Source organism: Pongo pygmaeus, chromosome 1 (genome assembly GCF_028885625.2).
Source record: "Pongo pygmaeus isolate AG05252 chromosome 1, NHGRI_mPonPyg2-v2.0_pri, whole genome shotgun sequence".
NCBI classification, from domain to species: domain Eukaryota; kingdom Metazoa; phylum Chordata; class Mammalia; order Primates; family Hominidae; genus Pongo; species Pongo pygmaeus.
Genome location: NC_072373.2, coordinates 10,709,336 through 10,727,071, shown reverse-complemented (window position 1 = coordinate 10,727,071; position 17,736 = coordinate 10,709,336). Strand labels below are relative to the sequence as shown.

General features: G+C 36.4%; 1 pseudogene; it reads left to right on the top strand.

Moving 5' to 3' along the window:
• The first annotated feature begins 2,269 nt into the window (after positions 1-2,269).
• On the top strand, positions 2,270-3,629 carry LOC129017000 (keratin, type I cytoskeletal 18-like; annotated as a pseudogene).
• The last annotated feature ends 14,107 nt before the right edge of the window (positions 3,630-17,736 follow it).

Here is a 17,736-nt window from a genome sequence, read left to right as displayed (position 1 = left end):
GCTGCTCGGGGGTCAGGGGTCAGGGACCCACTTGAGGAAGGAGGCAGTCTGCCCATTCTCAGATCTGCAGCTGCGTGCTGGGAGAACCACTGCTCACTTCAAAGCTGTCAGACAGGGACATTTAAGTCTGCAGAGGTTACTGCTGTCTTTTTGTTTGTCTGTGCCCTGCCCCCAGAGGTGGAGCCTACAGAGGCAGGCAGGCCTCCTTGAGCTGTGGTGGGCTCTACCCAGTTGGAGCTTCCCAGCTGCTTTGTTTACCTAAGCGAGCCTGGGCAATGGTGGGTGCCCCTCCCCCAGCCTCGCTGCCGCCTTGCAGTTTGATCTCAGACTGCTGTGCTAGCAATCAGCGAGACTCCGTGGGTGTAGGACCCTCTAAGCCAGGTGCCGGATACAATCTCCTGGTGCGCCGTTTTTTAAGCCTGTCGGAAAAGCACAGTATTAGGGTGGCAGTGACCCGATTTTCCAGGTGCCGTCTGTCACCCCTTTCTTTGACTAGGAAAGGGAACTCCCTGACCCCTTGCGCTTCCCGAGTGAGGCAATGCCTCGCCCTGCTTCGTCTCGCGCACAGTGCGCTGCACCCACTGTCCTGCGCCCACTGTCTGGCACTCCCTAGTGAGATGAACCCGGTACCTCAGATGGAAATGCAGAAATCACCCGTCTTCTGCGTCGCTCACGCTGGGAGCTGTAGACCGGAGCTGTTCCTGTTCGGCCATCTTAGCTCCTGCCCGACATTTTTATTTTAAAACCTAATAATTAAGTGTTAAATCAGCAACTTTAAAACGTAAATAAAACCTTGAATTGAGATAGGACTTTTCCTGTTTTCCTATGTCTATTGCTTATTTCTTTTCATGTATAAATAATTTTATTATATTTAATAAATCAAAATCCTCAAACTTAACAAATATATTTTGAACATGAGGATAATAATTTTGTCCCACACTAAAGTAAATTTTATTCTGGATCAAGGCCTTTCTTCTGGTGTAATAATTTTGTGAAACTTTTAAAGTTAAAAATTATATTGCATAATTCAAGATAGGTTCTAGTTCCGCCAGAAGTTAATTTATTTTCCTGATATCTAGTTGAGCCAATTTGGATGATGTACATCTCTGAACCAATTAATTGGCGAAGGCATTAGAATTTTCAGCAAATGTATAGTTCTATGACAGAATCAATAAACTCATATATCATGAATTAAAGTGTTGAAAGAATGGTATTATTGCAGCAAAGCTTTTGTGCTATTATCAGAATATGGTAAATGGATACTGGGTAGCAAATATAGAAAAAATTCTAACAAATGCATTGACACAATGTTTTTTCTGCCTTATCCCTCAGCCATTGCTAAAAGCACCAAAACAAAAGTAAACAGCACAAAAACAACACACGTATCTTTGGGGATTTTGTGTGTGTGTGTGGCATGAGGGGGTGGAGAGTTTACCGAAAACAACAGAGCAATGAGCTTCTTTACCGACCTCTTTCTCCCATTTAATCAAACTCTTCTCCATTCTCCTATGTGTATCAAGGCCCTCAAAGACAGTAGCAAATACATAAGCTGTCCTCGAAAAACCAACACTTCTGAAGTGACCAAAATCAGTGAATATCCAAACATTTGTTGACAAATATGTACTATTATATTTTTGTTTTTAATTTTACTTGTCCTTAGTGTGATATAATAAATATTTTTTCAAGTTGCCATGTATTTCTGTCTCCCAAAATGTGCTGTTAATCAGTCTACTGATTATAATCCAATTAACCAATTAAAGGCAGATCTACACACCAAGAAAGGATAATTTATCATAAAGATAAAGCATGCAGGTAATTCAAAGTAAAACTTCAGGCTCGTTGAATAAGAACTGCGTTCATTTAAGGATCATTGAATAGCTTTTGTTGACCAAAGACTGATGCTGCAACATAGTTCTAACTTTGAGGCCTTTAAAAAGGGACAATTAATTGGTAACATATTGGGACACTTACCTGAGTTGCCCAAGCAAAAATATAAACTTCGTTTTTATAAAAGAAAGGTTAAGGAAGTAGTTAAATCAGGTTAAATATTATTTCTTTGTCTTAATTTAATTTTATATCTTTTGTAATTATTAAGTGTGCTTCCACCTGATTCTGCAAGACTTTTCTAATCTTTATACCACTTTTGTGACAAATAACATATGCTCTGTATGCTTATTGTCTGCCTGCCAGCTAGGTGATAGCTAAATTGGTTGGATCTGTCTGTATAAATAATATCTACAACAAGTGCCGGGAAAGTGGATGAAATGAAATGAAAACAGTAGGGCAGAAAGGTCATCGGCAAAGCCTGAGTCTTGTCCTCTCACTCTCTTCACCAGACAGCTTGAGCTTCACCACTCGCTCCACCTTCTCCACCAAATACCAGTCCCTGGGCTCTGTCCAGGTGCCCAGCTAGGCGCCCAGCCGGTCAGCAGTGCGGCCAGCGTCTATGCAGGCGCTGGGGGCTCTGGTTCCCAGATCTATGTGACCCGCTCCACCAGCTTCTGGGGCTGCATGGGGTCCGGGGGCCTGGCCATTGGGATGGCCGGGGATCTGGCAGGAATGGGAGGCATCCAGAATGAGAAGGAGACCATGCAAAGCCTGAACGACCGCCTGGCCTCCTACCTGGACAGAGTGAGGAGCCTGGAGACGAGAATCGGAGGCTGGAGAGCAAAATGCCGGAGCACATGGAGAGGAAGGGACCCCAGGTCAGAGTCTGGAGCCATTACTTCAAGACCATCAAGGACCTGAGGGCTCAGATCTTTGCAAATACTGTGGATAATGCCCGCATCATTCTGCAGATCGACAATGACCATCTTGCTGCTGATGACTTTAGAGTCAAGTATGAGACAGAGCTGGCCATGCGCCAGTCTGTGGAGAGCAACATCCATGGGCTCTGCAAGGTCATTGATCACACCAATGTCACTCGGCTGCAGCTGGAGACCGAGATCAAGGCTCTCAAGGAGGAGCTGCTTATCATGAAGAACCACGAAGAGGAAGTAAAAGGCCTACAAGCCCAGATTGCCAGCTGTGGATTGACCGTGGAGGTAGATGCCCCCAAATCTCAGGACCTCACCAAGATCATGGCAGACACCCTGCCCCAATATAAACAGCTGGCTCGGAAGAACCGAGAGGAGCTGGACAAGTACTGGTCTCAGCAGATTGAGGACAGCACCAGAGTGGTCACCACGCAGTCCACCCAGGTCGGAGCTGCTGAATCGACACTCACGGAGCTGAGACGTACAGTCCAGTCCTTGGAGATGGATCTGGACTCCATGAGAAATCTGAAGGCCAGCTTGGAGAACAGCCTGAGGGAGGTGGAGGCCCGCTACCCCCTGCAGATGGAGCAGCTCAGTGGGATCCTGCTGCACCTGGAGTCAGCGCTGGCACAGACCTGGGCAAAGGGACAGTGCCAGGCCCAGGAGTACGAGGCCTTGCTGAACATCAAGGTCAAGTTGGAGGCTGAGATCACCATCTACTGCCGCCTGCTGGAAGACAGTGAGGGCTTCAATCTTGCTGATGCCCCGGACAGCAGCAACTCCATGCAAACCACCCACTAGACCACCACCTGCCAGATAGTGGATGGCAAAGTGGTGTCTGAGACCAACGACATCAAAGTTCTGAGGCATTAAGCCAGCAGAAGCAGGGTACCCTTTGGGGAGCAGGAGGCCAATAAAAAGTTCAGAGGTAAAAAAAAAAAGGAAATTTATATAAATCATCAATAAATTAAAGGCTGATTTTGTCAAGAATAATTGAGAAACTGTAAAAACATCCAATCCCCAGTATAAATGATTAAATGCAATTAACAAATTCTACAAAGAAATGGCAATCTATGTACAGTACAGAAGATGTTTATATAAGATAGTATAGGGAGCATATTTACCCCAGTAAATTTTACAAGTTAGATACTTTTTCTAACCAGTACAAATGACCAATATTGACTCCACTCAGGATGACCAACCGTTTGATTTGCATGAGACTGAGGGAGTTCACAGGTGTGGGGCTTTCAGCACTAAAACTGTAAAACTCAAGTGGAAAACTAGGATGCATTGGACATTCTAAATCATATGAAATAGGAGAATTGTATACATCACTGTGTGTTTAAATAAGTGAGTAGTCTAAATACTCATGTGCGTCACCATCAAAGGTATCAGACCTATGTCATTTTACAGCTGAGTTTTACCAAATCTTCAAGAAATAGTCCTCAGTTGATGTAACTGTTTATGAAAGAACTGTTGTGTAACTGTTTATGATGTAACTGTTATGAAAGAAGAAAATAGCAAATTTTGCCTAATTGAATTATAGTAGAATATGAATAACAAACCTGGAAAATGACAGTATAAGGAAAATTTGAACAATTTCACTTTGAACATTAATACAAAAATCCTAATGACATAGTAGCTTACTTAAGCCACAATATAGATGAAATATATATTATAATTATGTAAGATGAATCACAAATGTGAAAAAGTTACATCAGAGTTTATATCAATATAGTTTACTACATTACTAGATTATATGAAAGAAACCTATAACCATTTCAGTAGATGCAGTAAAAGCACTTAAGTTGTATGCTCACTTTGGAGTAAACCTGTTAGTAAATTAGAAATAAAAGGGAGTTATCTGATCTGAAATTTCTCCTATCAAAAGTACATGAACAAATATATATATATATATATATAAAGCATTACAGGAATTAGCATTAAGGTCAGAGATATATTGTTTTCCAACATTATAATGGTGGTACTAAACAATGCAATCTGATAATTACATACATAATGTAAGAGAGTAAGAGATGAAGGTATTCTTACATAAGACATGAATATAAACACAGGAAATACAATGTAATAGAAAAAGTGATAGAAAGTATAAGAGAGTTTTGCAAAGTTACTGCACACAAGGTCAAATTACAGAATTCATCAGTGCTCTGCCCACCAGCAATATTCATTTAGAATATTTGGCAGAAAAGTTATCCCATACAAAATAACAACAAAAAATAGAGCTTCTAAAAAAGATGTAATAAATGTGCATGACATTGAAAGCAAATGAGCAAATAAAATCCAGGTGAATTAAAGACACAAATGTAAAAAAATAAAAATTGTGTAATTTTTGAAGAAATTATAAGATACTTTGTCTTTGGGATATGGAATGATCTCTTAAAGAAGATGAAAAAAGAATAAACCACAGGATATTAATACATTCTATCACATTAATATTGATTATATCTTTGTCAAAAATTTCTACAAAAATGGAAAAATAGAAGGCAAGAAAAGAAGAAAATATTTCAATGCACATAAATTATAAAATGTTAATATTGAGAAGATATAAAAATTTACATATTACTAAATTAAAGACAAGCCTAAAATCGTCAAAAATATTACTATGCAATTCTTAGAAAAGAAGTTCAAATGGTCACCAGTAATCATTGCTAGGTAAACTAAAATAACAATAAAAAATAATTTATCTTTTATCAGTTTAGCAAATATTTAAAAGTCTGGGCCAGGCACGGTGACTCACGCCCATAATCCCAGCACTTTGGGAGGCCAAGGCGGGCGGATCACGAGGTTAGGAGATCCAGACCATCTTGGCTAACACGGTGAAACCCCGTCTCTACTAAAAATACAAAAAAATTAGCCCGGCATGGTGGCGGGCGCCTGTAGTCCCAGCTACTCGGGAGGCTGAGGCAGGGGAATGGCGTGAACCCAGGAGGTGGAGCTTGTAGTGAGCCGAGATCGTGCCACTGCACTCCAGCCTGGGCAACAGAGAGAGACTCCGCCTCAGACAAAAAAAAAAAAAAAAAAAAAAAAAAAAAGGGTCTGACAATACCAAGCTTTGGTCAGGACATGGAAAAGAACTACTCTAATTTGCCTGTAGAAGGGTAAGTTGGTAGCACTTCGTGAACACAAGTTTATGATACTCTCATTTGGCCCAGGAATTCTATTCCAAACAACCTAAGGAGATACTCTTAAGAATGTTGAAAGTAAGGCTGGGTGTGGTGGCTCACGCCTGTAATCCCAGCACTTTGGGAGGCCAAGACGGGTGGATCACTTGAGGTCAAGAGTTCAAGACCAGCCTGGCCAACATGGTGAAACTCTGTCTCCACCGAAAATACAAAAAAATTAGTCCGATATGGTGACACATGCCTGTAGTCCCGGCTACTCGGACGGCTGAGGTAGGAGAATCGCTTGAACCCAGGAAGCAGAGGTTGCAGTGAGCCGAGATCATGCCACTGCACTCCAGCCTGGGTGACAAAGCAAGACTCTGTCTCACAAAAAAAAAAAAAAAAAAAAAAAGAATGTTGAAAGTAGAACTATTTATAACAGCAATATTTGAAAAAAACTACAAAGACCCATTAATAGGAGATGGAGAAAATGTGGTATAGTGATGTAAGAGGCTATTTGATAATTAGTAAGAATCAAATAGATGCAGGGGTATCAATAAGAATAAATCTCAGAAGCAACAGAAATTATATTTAAAAGGCCAAGCAATTCAAATTGTATGATTAGTAATAATATTAAGGATAAAGATGGGCACACCACTCCTAAAATTTCATGGATGCATATGTATGTCATCATTGTAGAAAAGCAACGTTAGGCTGGTCATGGTGGCTCACACCTGTAATCCCAGCGCTTTGGGAGGCTGAAGTGGAAGGATGACTTGAGCCCAGGAATTTGCAGCTACAGTGAGCTATGATCCTGCCACTCCACTCCAGCCTGGAAAACAGAGTAAAATTCTGTCTCAAAAAGAAAATAGTGATAATCATATATTTTTTTAAAAATGGCTAGAAAATATCCATGCTGGTGTCTGAATGTTGATTACCATTTGAGAGAATGACAGGCTGGATGTATCTGCGCACAATAGACTTTAACTCTATTTATAAGGTTTTATTTATTAAAATCTGAAACTAAAAAGATAAAATATTAACGTAATATTTTAATTCTATGTGTTAGACATAATGAAAAGCATCATTTTATTCTAGGGATTTTCTGTTTATAAGATGTGACTCAAAATAAAAAGTGTTACAAAAACAAAAAGTGTCTAAAACCTACATAACTTATTTGAACCTTTAAAATTAAATTAATTCCACCACTACCATCGAATGGATTATAGCTAAAGGACTGAAGAAATAATTCACATTGACTCCCACCCAGGCTCTCAGATTGCTTCTGACATACATTTAAAAAAAATAACAATGAACTGCTCCCTGGATACCTTTGTCTAAATGTTAGCAATCCTACAAATAATTTTCTTTCTCCGAATCTTATTCCTTCAAAGAATATTATTATTCTTCCTAATCTGATGGTCTTCTTCAGTCATTTCAACTCTCCAGTGTTGTCTTTTTCATCCTCCCAGAATACCAAATTGCTTAGGAAATGCTTTGAGTTTCATATCAAAAATATCTCTGGAACCTGGCACTTTGTTACCACTCATGCTGCACATACATTAGTCAGAACCTAAACATTTCATCTATCTCTCATCTAAATATATATGTTATAAAAATATAGAATATAATTTATATATATATATTCTACATACATATATGTTATATATATAAATTCATAGAATATGTACATTTATATTATATCTAAATATATAATATCATGTATAATACCTACAAATGTACAAATACAGAGAAAGAGATATGGATAGTTCAGTTGTCTCTTTTTAAACGTAAAATGACTATAATGATTATAAAAATAACATGTATTCATTTTGTGTATTTCTAAACTTAAGCAATATAGGAAGGTTCAAAGAAGACAATATGAAATAATCTGTACATCAAACACCTGTGACATGCAATTTGCCTGTGTAACAAACCTACACATGTACCCTTGAACCTAAAATAATAGTTTAAAATATAAAAAAAAGAAGAAAGTAGAACCTCCCCAAATCTTCAGAATTCTCCTTCCAGAAATATTTTAAGCTTTTGTTTGACATTATTGATATGGTTTGGCTGGGTCCCCACCCAAATCTCATCTTGAATTATAGTTACCATAATCCCCACCTGTCATGGGAGGGACCCGATGGGAGGTAATTGAAATGAGATTCATGCTGTTCCCTGAGCTATCCTCGTGATAGTAAGTTCTCATGAGATTCGATGGTTTCGTAAGGGGCTTCCCTCTTTGTTCGGCTCTCATTCTTCTCCTTGCTGCCACCATATGAAGAAGGATGTGTTAGCTTCCCCTTCCACCATGACTGTAAGTTTCTTGAGGCTTCCCCAGTCATGCTGAACTGTGAGTCAATTAAACCTGTTTTCTTTATAAATTACCCAGTCTCGGGTATGTCTTTATAAGCAGTATGAGAATGGACAAATATATGTATAAATATGTAAATATGGAGGTATCTATCTATTTATCTCTCTATATATTTAGATTTTCCAAAATAGGACTATACTAATATGACAACACTGCGTTAATAATGTATGAGTACCTTTATTTCCAACTTTAAACAAAAAATGATCTGCAGCAGAAATTAAAGAGCTGCTGAATTTCAGAAAAAGATTTGTTCAAAGGGGATTACTTTCAACAACTTTTTTGCTACTGTTAATGAGAGAATTATGCAAATCACTAAAAAATGTGACCTCAGGTGTTTTAACTGCAACTTTAAACAATATCTCTTAATTCCTGTTTTTCCCATTTGCCCATTTTTTAAAGTTCGTATATAATTAGTTGAAAATTATTAGGGTTTATTATATGTGCCCTTCATCTTGTAGTATAATTTTAGTGCTTTTAAAGTTTATATTTAAATTGATGCTATGTTGACCACCAGTGAACATTCTCTATTCTTGAGTTTTTTTATTTTGTGTCATCACTTTTTCGATAGACAGCATTTTGTTATTTAGAAATGTTTTGCTCTTTGAGTTTGTGCTCATCGATATTGTATTTCCAAATTATTATATTACATGCAATTTGCCTGCAATTTGTGCAAAATACCTGCAATTTGCATTTGTCCTTCTGAGCTAAAATTATCTCTTTAAAATCATTTTATGTGCTGTGTGAATATAATATTCCTTTAATAAATTAGAATGTTAGAAATAATGTTGTTGTCTTTTGAACACTGAATATAACTACTCCCCTTCTTCCTTTATGTGGAGTCAGCCTTTTTGATAGATTTCCTATGTATACTTCATTTTTATACTATTACATATAGTCTATATGCCCATAGAAATCATACTTAGTATTGGTTTCTGATTGGGTTTATGTGTCTTTTAAAAAGTTTATATGTATGCTATCTTATTATACTTATCTTTCTTCCCCATTTAAAAAAGTCATTAACTTGTGTTTTGAGCTCAATCCACGACCAATGTCATATATACCATGTATATTGAACTATATAGCACTGGAACCATACCTGTAACTACTATATTGTACTTTTATGTGAATAGATATCTAGGTTGTTTATTCTGTTTCTCTATTATAAACAGTGTTATGATAAGCATAGTTTTATGTTTGACTTTATGCTTCTCTGAGCTAATTTCTTTAGGGTAAGTATTTGATATATTTAATAGGGTTGCTGAGACATAGGACCTGAATATTATAACTTTTACTACATATTGTCAAATTTCCTGCAACTTAGCTTTACTGGTTTACTACTACCAAACTATAAATTTGTGTCTCAACTATTTTCAAACACTTGATGTTAGTATTTCCTTTTCTCTGCAAACTCACAGCATCTGCTGGGTTTTTTTTTTTTTTTGACTTTTTAGTAATAGCCATTCTGACTAGTATAAGATGGCATCTCATTGTGGTTACTGTTGGTGGAAGTGTAAATTCAACCATTATGGAAAGCAGTATGGTGATTTCTCAAAAAGCTGAAAGCAGAACTCCCATTTGACCCAGCCATCTCATTACCAGGTATATACTTAGAGGAATATAAATCATTCTACCATGAAGACAGATGCTTGAGAATGTTCATTGCAGCATGATTTACAACAGCAAAGACATGGAGTCAACCTAAATTCCCATCAATGACAGATACTGTATAAGGAAAATGTGGTACATATACACTATGGAAAACTATGCAGCCATAAAAAAAAGGAGATCAAGACTCTTGCGGAACATAGATGGAGCTGGAGGCTATTCTCCTTTGCAAATTAATGCAGGAACAAAAAACCAAATATGGCATATTCTCACTTGTAAGTGGGAGCTAAATGATAAGAACTTATTAACCCAAATAAGGGAACAACAGGCACTGGGGTCTACTTGAGGGTGGAGGGTGAGAAGAGGGAGAGGAGCAGAAGAGATAACGATTGGGTACTGGGCTGAATACCTGGGTGATGAAATATTCTGTAAAACAAACGCCCATGACAGGAGTTCACCTATATAACAAACCTTCATATGCACCCCCAAACCGAAGAGTTTAAAAAGAAAACAACAGTTGATGTTAGAAGATATTAAAATTGTTGCCAGCGTAATTTATAAAGATTCTTTTCCTTAAATTTGAATGTTGATCTCTCTTATATTTTAACACTTTTCAAATCTATTTATTCTGTTCTCTTCTCCGTAAGTAATAATATATGTGTGTTGTATCACCTTTGTCCTATGTATCTTATTCAAATTACATTTTAATCTTCCTTATTCTCCATGTGTCTGTATAGCTGATATGGTTTGGCTGTGTCTCCACCCAAATCTCATCTTGAATGTAGTTCCCATAATTACCATGTGCTGTGGGAGGGACCCTGTAGGAGATAATTGAATCATGGGGGCAGTTTTCCCCAAACTGTTCTCCTGGTAGTGAATAAGTCTCACAGGATCTGATGGTTTAATAAGGGGCTTCCCTTTACACTGGGCTCTTATTCTGTCTTGTCTGCCACCATGGAAGAAGTGACCTTCACCTTCCACCATGATTGTGAGGCCTCCCGAGTCGCGTGGAACTGTGAGTGCATTAAACCTCTTTTCCTTTATAAACTACACAGTCTCAGGCATGTTTTATCAGCGCTGTGAAAACAGATAATAAAACAGCTTTCTCAAGCCTTCTACTTTATGCCAGATTAACTAATTTTTTTTTCTGTTTTGTTGATTTAACTATTACTTTTATCCCTGAAATGTTTTTATTTTGCCTTTCAGTGTATTCAAGGTTTTAAAAAATCTCCTTGGTTTCCTTTATAATCTCTTCTTTATAGCCTTAAATCTCTCCTTCTACTCTGTATTTTTCATTTTTTTAAGATTGTTGTCAGTACAATTTTTGAAATTATGAAGATTTGTCAGAAACATTTTTTCCATTTCTTTGGTTGATTTTATGTGTAGCTTCTCCTATGGTCTTTTTCTTAATAACATTTATATGTGAATGGGACTGAGTATTTGCCAAGCTGTGTATGGAGGAGTGGGCTGGGAGTAACCTGAGGCAGCCTACAAAGCTGAGTCAAATCCCCTTACCCTCGCCAAAACCGCTCATTAAATCCGTTATGTTATTTTACTTTGAAACATGCTTCCTTTTAGGTTTCAGCTGCCAGCATGGTTCCTAGTGAAGCACCCTGTGTCTGGCAATTACAGCTTTATTCCCCATCCTTTCATCTTCTTAGATTGGAGATGATAAAAAAATGTTTCATTATGAGTTCTAACACTTCTAAGACTCCGGTTTTGATCACTGTCTAGCATGCTTAGCACTGAATATACATATTCAGTGATTATGTATTTAGATATGTAAAAGAAGCCAAAATATCAGTATCATGGTGTAAGATGCACTAAGATCTATAGACGATGACACAATAAATATTAGTATCAGCTAATATTTTTATCACATGTGCTATTTTAAAACATTTTTATTATTGACAGTGCCCTGTAATAGTTTCTCCAATCATATCTGCCCACAAAATAAATAGTAATTATTAAGTACAAATATCTTGTACATTTCTGATTTAAAAATGTTTACATCTGAACAGATGGCTTAACCATAACATTTCGTATTATTTGTTAGAAATTGTATCATTCTTCATTAGACTTTTAGTATAGCATAAATGATGGCAGAGATAAAACCAATGAATACGTCAGTGACTCAATGTTATTAACCGTTACTGCTAAGGGAGTTGCTAAATCAGAATTCAGCATATTATAGGATAAACAGACTGATAAATAGGATGAAAATAGTTTGGCATCCTGAAGTGGCTAAATACACTGAATACTTTTGCTTAAAAAATACTTTCAATTACCTTTTTTGAAATTAAATTTTCTCTACCCAAAATAGCCCCAGATGCTCTATTATTTTTTTTAAAAAACCAACCATTTTTTAATGCATTTTCTGAAACCTTTCTTTGAGTGTGATCCTGATCTCACAACTTAGCACTAAGCCAACATTATGTAATTATTCCACAATGAACCATTCCCTGAGTGAAGCCATTTCCACTTTCATGAAGTCAGGCAGTCAGTGAGATGATAGAAGATAAAGTTTGGATAGCTTTTGAATAGCTAATCAGATGCTGTTTTGTAAGGCAGTTTCTTTTCTAATCTAGCTCAAGATATTACATACCTAGTTATTAAGTTGCTATGCAGCATATTTCTGGCTGAGAAGTATGTATTTCAAAGTTTCTAGCTGCATGAAAATAGTTTATACTCTTGGTCAAGAGATGTCTATTTATTTTATCCTGCATCCTTTTGCTTGACATACCTATCACTTACTGCCCAGGTGGTTTGAAAAATACCCTGGGAAATTTTATTCAGTCTTTCATTTACTCAGTAAATTTATTTTTATTGGGATTGTGCGTGCATTTCTACCAACATGCACATGAATATTTGCCAGTCCCATTGATAGAGACATTATACTCTAGATGCTTTGGGAATTGTATTTCAGATTAAAAACGATGTGATTTTAAAAGATCTGCTGTAAAACATATACTGAATTGTGAACTTAAAAATTTATTAGGAGAGTAGATCTCAGATTAAATGTTCTTACCACGCACACACTATACAGAGGCGCAAACATATTTTTACCTTAATTACAGTAATAATTTCCTAGATGTACACATAAAAATGTATGCGCTAAATATGTACCATGTTTTTGTATATCATATATACCTCTATGAAGCTGTTGAAAAAATTAAAAAATAAAATGTCAGTTGAGGTGAATCTTTTAAATTGAATTTACACCTTTACAGAGGGTAAATGATGACGTTTTCAGAATAAACTTCTGTGAACATTAGGGCAACCCCTTTCCTGTCTTTTGAAATTTTTGTACAACTATATCATTTGCAACTTTACTTGTCATATTTTTAGTTTTGCTTATAAGTTTCTAAACATAAATTTATGAATATACAGATTCTCATTGGGAGCTTTGAGGTTTAACAGCTGCAGACTAGACCGTTGAAGGGCCTCAGAGAGTAGTTTTAGGGGTAGTCACATTTCAGGCCTGTGGTTCTTTCGGCTGTGCAGGTTCTTCAATATTTAATAGGCTTCCAGGAAATCTCCTCCTAGTAATATGGTAGATCAGATTATTCACCAACTCTCACTGAAAACAGCTAAAAATGGTGATTGAATTATTTGTAAGTGTTCTTAAAAGCATAAAACAAAGAAAACAGCAAACAAACAAAAAAAACAGTAAGAGCCATCAAGCTTAACCCTCGCTAAAGGCTAGAACCTGGAGGACTTGTCAGGTGAGCTAAATTTTGTTGGTGTTTTTATGTTCTCACTGGAGGCAAGGACTACTAAAGACAAATCTCAGCACTTGTGCATGATGAAGATTTATTATGAGACCCTTCTCCCCACACGTACTAATCTGAGAGCTACATCTTCTTTAGAACCAGGAGTAAATACACCCCACCCAGTGCCTCCGGGGAATTAAAAAGCAAGTTATCCTAGTGCTGAGTATCACACTGCAAGAAAGCCTCACCTGTGAGCCCTTATGTGAATTTGAGCCCAATGCATGTTACCAGGGTTTACAGTAGTCTTAGATAGCTCTCAGAAACAGATGTAAATCCTCTTTGGAAGAATACGGGTATTCATTCTAGATCTTAAATATGTCTTATAAATAATTCTACAAAGAGGCTCAACATATTAAGGCCAAATAGTATTACATACTAAGGAAGTTTGCCACCCAAATCAAGAGCTAGCATAAAAACAGAAGATCTCAAAACATTTCCGATGTTAATATTTTCAAATATAGGTTTTAGTATATTTCAGCTTTCTTAAAATATATGAATTTAAATTAGAGACTCACTAAATGGATGTTTATATAATTAGACCAGAAGGGAATAACAGATTATAGAGGACAGAAAACATTTTACAGAAAATGATTTAAAATTTTCAAGTTAATATAAAAAACAAAAGCAAACAAACAAATATTTTTTAAAATTTCAAAGTTAGGACAAATAGAAATCCACACTTAGATATATATTGTGAAATAATAGAACATAAAAGACATTAGAAGATTTTGAAAGTCCTAGAAGCCATCAACAATATGTAAAATACTATAATTTCAATGGGATATTATTTAAAATATACAAATAAAAACATACATTGTATAACTTTATTAAAACATACAAATAGGTCTTAATATGCAATGGCATGGAGATGTCAATAGTCTCCAAATCAATTTATAAATTCTATGCATTTCCAATTAATATACCCACAGTTTTTTTTTTCTTCTGTGGAAAATGATGATGGTATTTCTACCATTTATATAGAAGAGAGAAAGCATAAAAATAGCTAAGACTTTTTTTTTTTTTTTTTTTTTTTTGAGACGGAGTCTCTCTCTGTCGCCCAGGCTGGAGTGCAGTGGTGCGATTTCTGCTCACTGCAAGCTCTGCTTCCCGGGTTCACGCCATTCTCCTGCCTCAGCCTCCTGAGTAGCTGGGACCACAGGTGCCCGCCACCATGCCCTGATAATTTTTTGTATTTTTAGTAGAGACGGGGTTTCACCATGTTAGCCAGGATGGGCTCAATCTCCTGACCTCGTGATCCACCCGCCTCGGCCTCCCAAAGTGCTGGGATTACAGGCGTGAGACAATTTTTAAGAAGGATAAAAAGTGACAGGACTTTTCCAACAAGTTACAGAGAGTTATCTTAAAGTCATAGCAATTAATATATTGTGATATTGATATAGTCATTTACAAATAAAGGAAAAGAGTAGCACGTCCAAATGCTTACTCACATGAGGCAAATTGATGTTTGACTGAGGTAGTAATGCATGTCAAAGGGAAAAGAAGGATGGTCAAGGAATCACACAGAGTTAGTTAGACCATATGGCAACAAATATATTCTTACTGTATACCAAATACCAAAATAATTCCAGGAAGATAGAGATATTAAACATGTAACTGAATTTTTACAATTTCAAAAACAATGGGGGAGGATTTCTATATAACATCAGAGGCTAATTGATTTATTAAATAAAATACAAAAAGCATGAAAAGTCCAGGACATAATTCATGTTATATCATATTAAAATGGGAAATTTTTGTTTATCAAAAGTACCATAAATTGCCAGGCAGGGTGACACACACCTGTAATCCTAGCACTTTTGGAGGTCGAGGCGGGAGGATCAGTTGAGCCTGGGAGTTGGAGACCAGTCTGGGTAACATGGCAAAAACCCATTTCTATGAAAGAAATACAAAATATTAGTCAGGCATGGTGGCATGCACTTGTAGTCCCAGCTTCTCAGGTAGCTGAGGTGGGAGGATCATCTGAGTCCAAGATGTTGAGACTGCAGTGCAGTGAGCTGTGATCACACCGCTATGCTCCAGCCTAGGTAACAGAGCAAGACCCTGCCTCAAAAAAAAAAAAAAAAAAAAAAGAAAACTACCACAAATAATAAAATGGGGAACAAATAAAAAATATTGGCTGGGCACGGTGGCTCACGCCTGGAATCCCAGCACTTGGGAGGCCAAGGCGGGCAGATCACCTGAGGTCAGGAGTTTGAGACCAGCCTGACCAACATGGAGAAACCCCATCTCTACTAAAAATACAAAATTAACCAGGTGTGGTGGTGCATGCCTATAATCCCAGCTACTCGGGAGGCTGAGGCAGGAGAATCACTTGAACCTGGGAGGCAGAGTTTGTAGTGAGCTGAGATCGCACCACTGCACTCCAGCCTGGGCAACAAGATGGGCAACAAGAGTGAAACTCCCACTCAAAAAAAAAAAAAAAAAGAAAAAAGAAAAAATATTTGCAACATTTGTGACTAACAAAGGCTTGGTAACCAGAAAGTCTACAAAACCTTTAAAATCAAAAAGAAAAGGGCCAAAAATGTAACTAAAAAATAAGCAAAAGAGATGAACCAAACATCAAAGAAGAGGAAGAAATGACAAACCTATGATAAAGAATTTCAAAACCAGAAATCAGGGAAATGCAAATCAAGACCACAATAAAGTATCATTTTAAACTCAAAAGGTGAACAAAAATTTGAAGAACTGGCAATACCAACTATTGATGAGGATTTGAATCAGCAGGGCATGCTTAGTTATTCCTAGTGGTTATAGAACAAGTTAGAGTCACATTTGGCATTAATTTATAAAATGGAACACACACGTATTCCAGGACCCAGAAATCAAATTTAAACACCCAAGGGAAACTGGCAAATGCATGAATGAAGAGAATTGTACAACAATGTCCAGAGCAGCATTGCTTGTCAAAGGAAAAAAATATAAAAACAACTCAAATGTTAAAACAAACCAAATATCCAGGAAAATGCATAGTGCTTTGCATATCCACATAACAGATTGGTGTATGTGTATTATATACCATTTAATATCTATAAAAATGAACTATTTTCTAAAGAATAATCGCAGATGACAAAATTATCACATTATTATAATAAGTATTGATAGAATTCAAGACTCTCTGTTTTTTAAACTCATATTTGTTCACAGTAAGTGCCCTTGAATTTAGTTTATTACAGCCCCTTTAAAAATGGCTTTAAAATTTAACAAATTATATGTTATTGCAAATAGAACAAATACAGATGACTTTTACTCATTCCCTTTGTTTCTTATTTTTTCTAAAGTTTTAAAAAATATTTTAATTAGAAAAATGTTTAATTCAATTGAGACTATGCATAGAAACAATTCTAGGGATTTGAATTTAATTATTTTTAATTAATGTGAAATTTTTTCTTGTTTGGGTATAGAAGTTGATCATTGAAAAGTATAAATACATTTTGAGCATGAGTATAGCTGGAGTTGTGTTACCAGTGGTAAAATAAACATCCAGGTAAAATGGAATATTCAGTCTTTTGAATTATTAATTATTTCATGACATTGCATAAATAATGTCTTTGACTCCTTGGATCACAGATTTTCATAAATCTTCCCAGTCAGAAAGCTAATATATATTTTACATTTTAGAATGGAGAATTTTCATTATAAGATGCTGATGGTTATCTGTAACTAAAATATAAGGCTTTCTACAAATCTAAAAATCCATGAATACCTGAGATGTGTGTGTGTGTGTGTGTGTGTGTGTGTGTGTATTAGAGAATAATACATACATAATGCATAATGCATAATGGAGCTACTTCCAAAATAAAAGTATAACTTTGTCATTTAAAGTCACTTGTATTGTGAAAGTCAAGAACATAAAAGAAAGAATTTTGTTCGGAAGTTTTATCATAATTTTCAAATGCTTCTACTCTGATATTTCATTAAATTATTAAAATACTGTTTTATATTGTTGATAAGATCAGAGCGCATGGAGGTTTAGTGTTTATGCATACTGATGTGAAGAAGCAATTCTGTTGTGTTGGAAAAAGGAGAACTGGGTGGTTGTATGAATGGAACAATGATGGTCCAACTATTGCAGAGGCACTTATTTC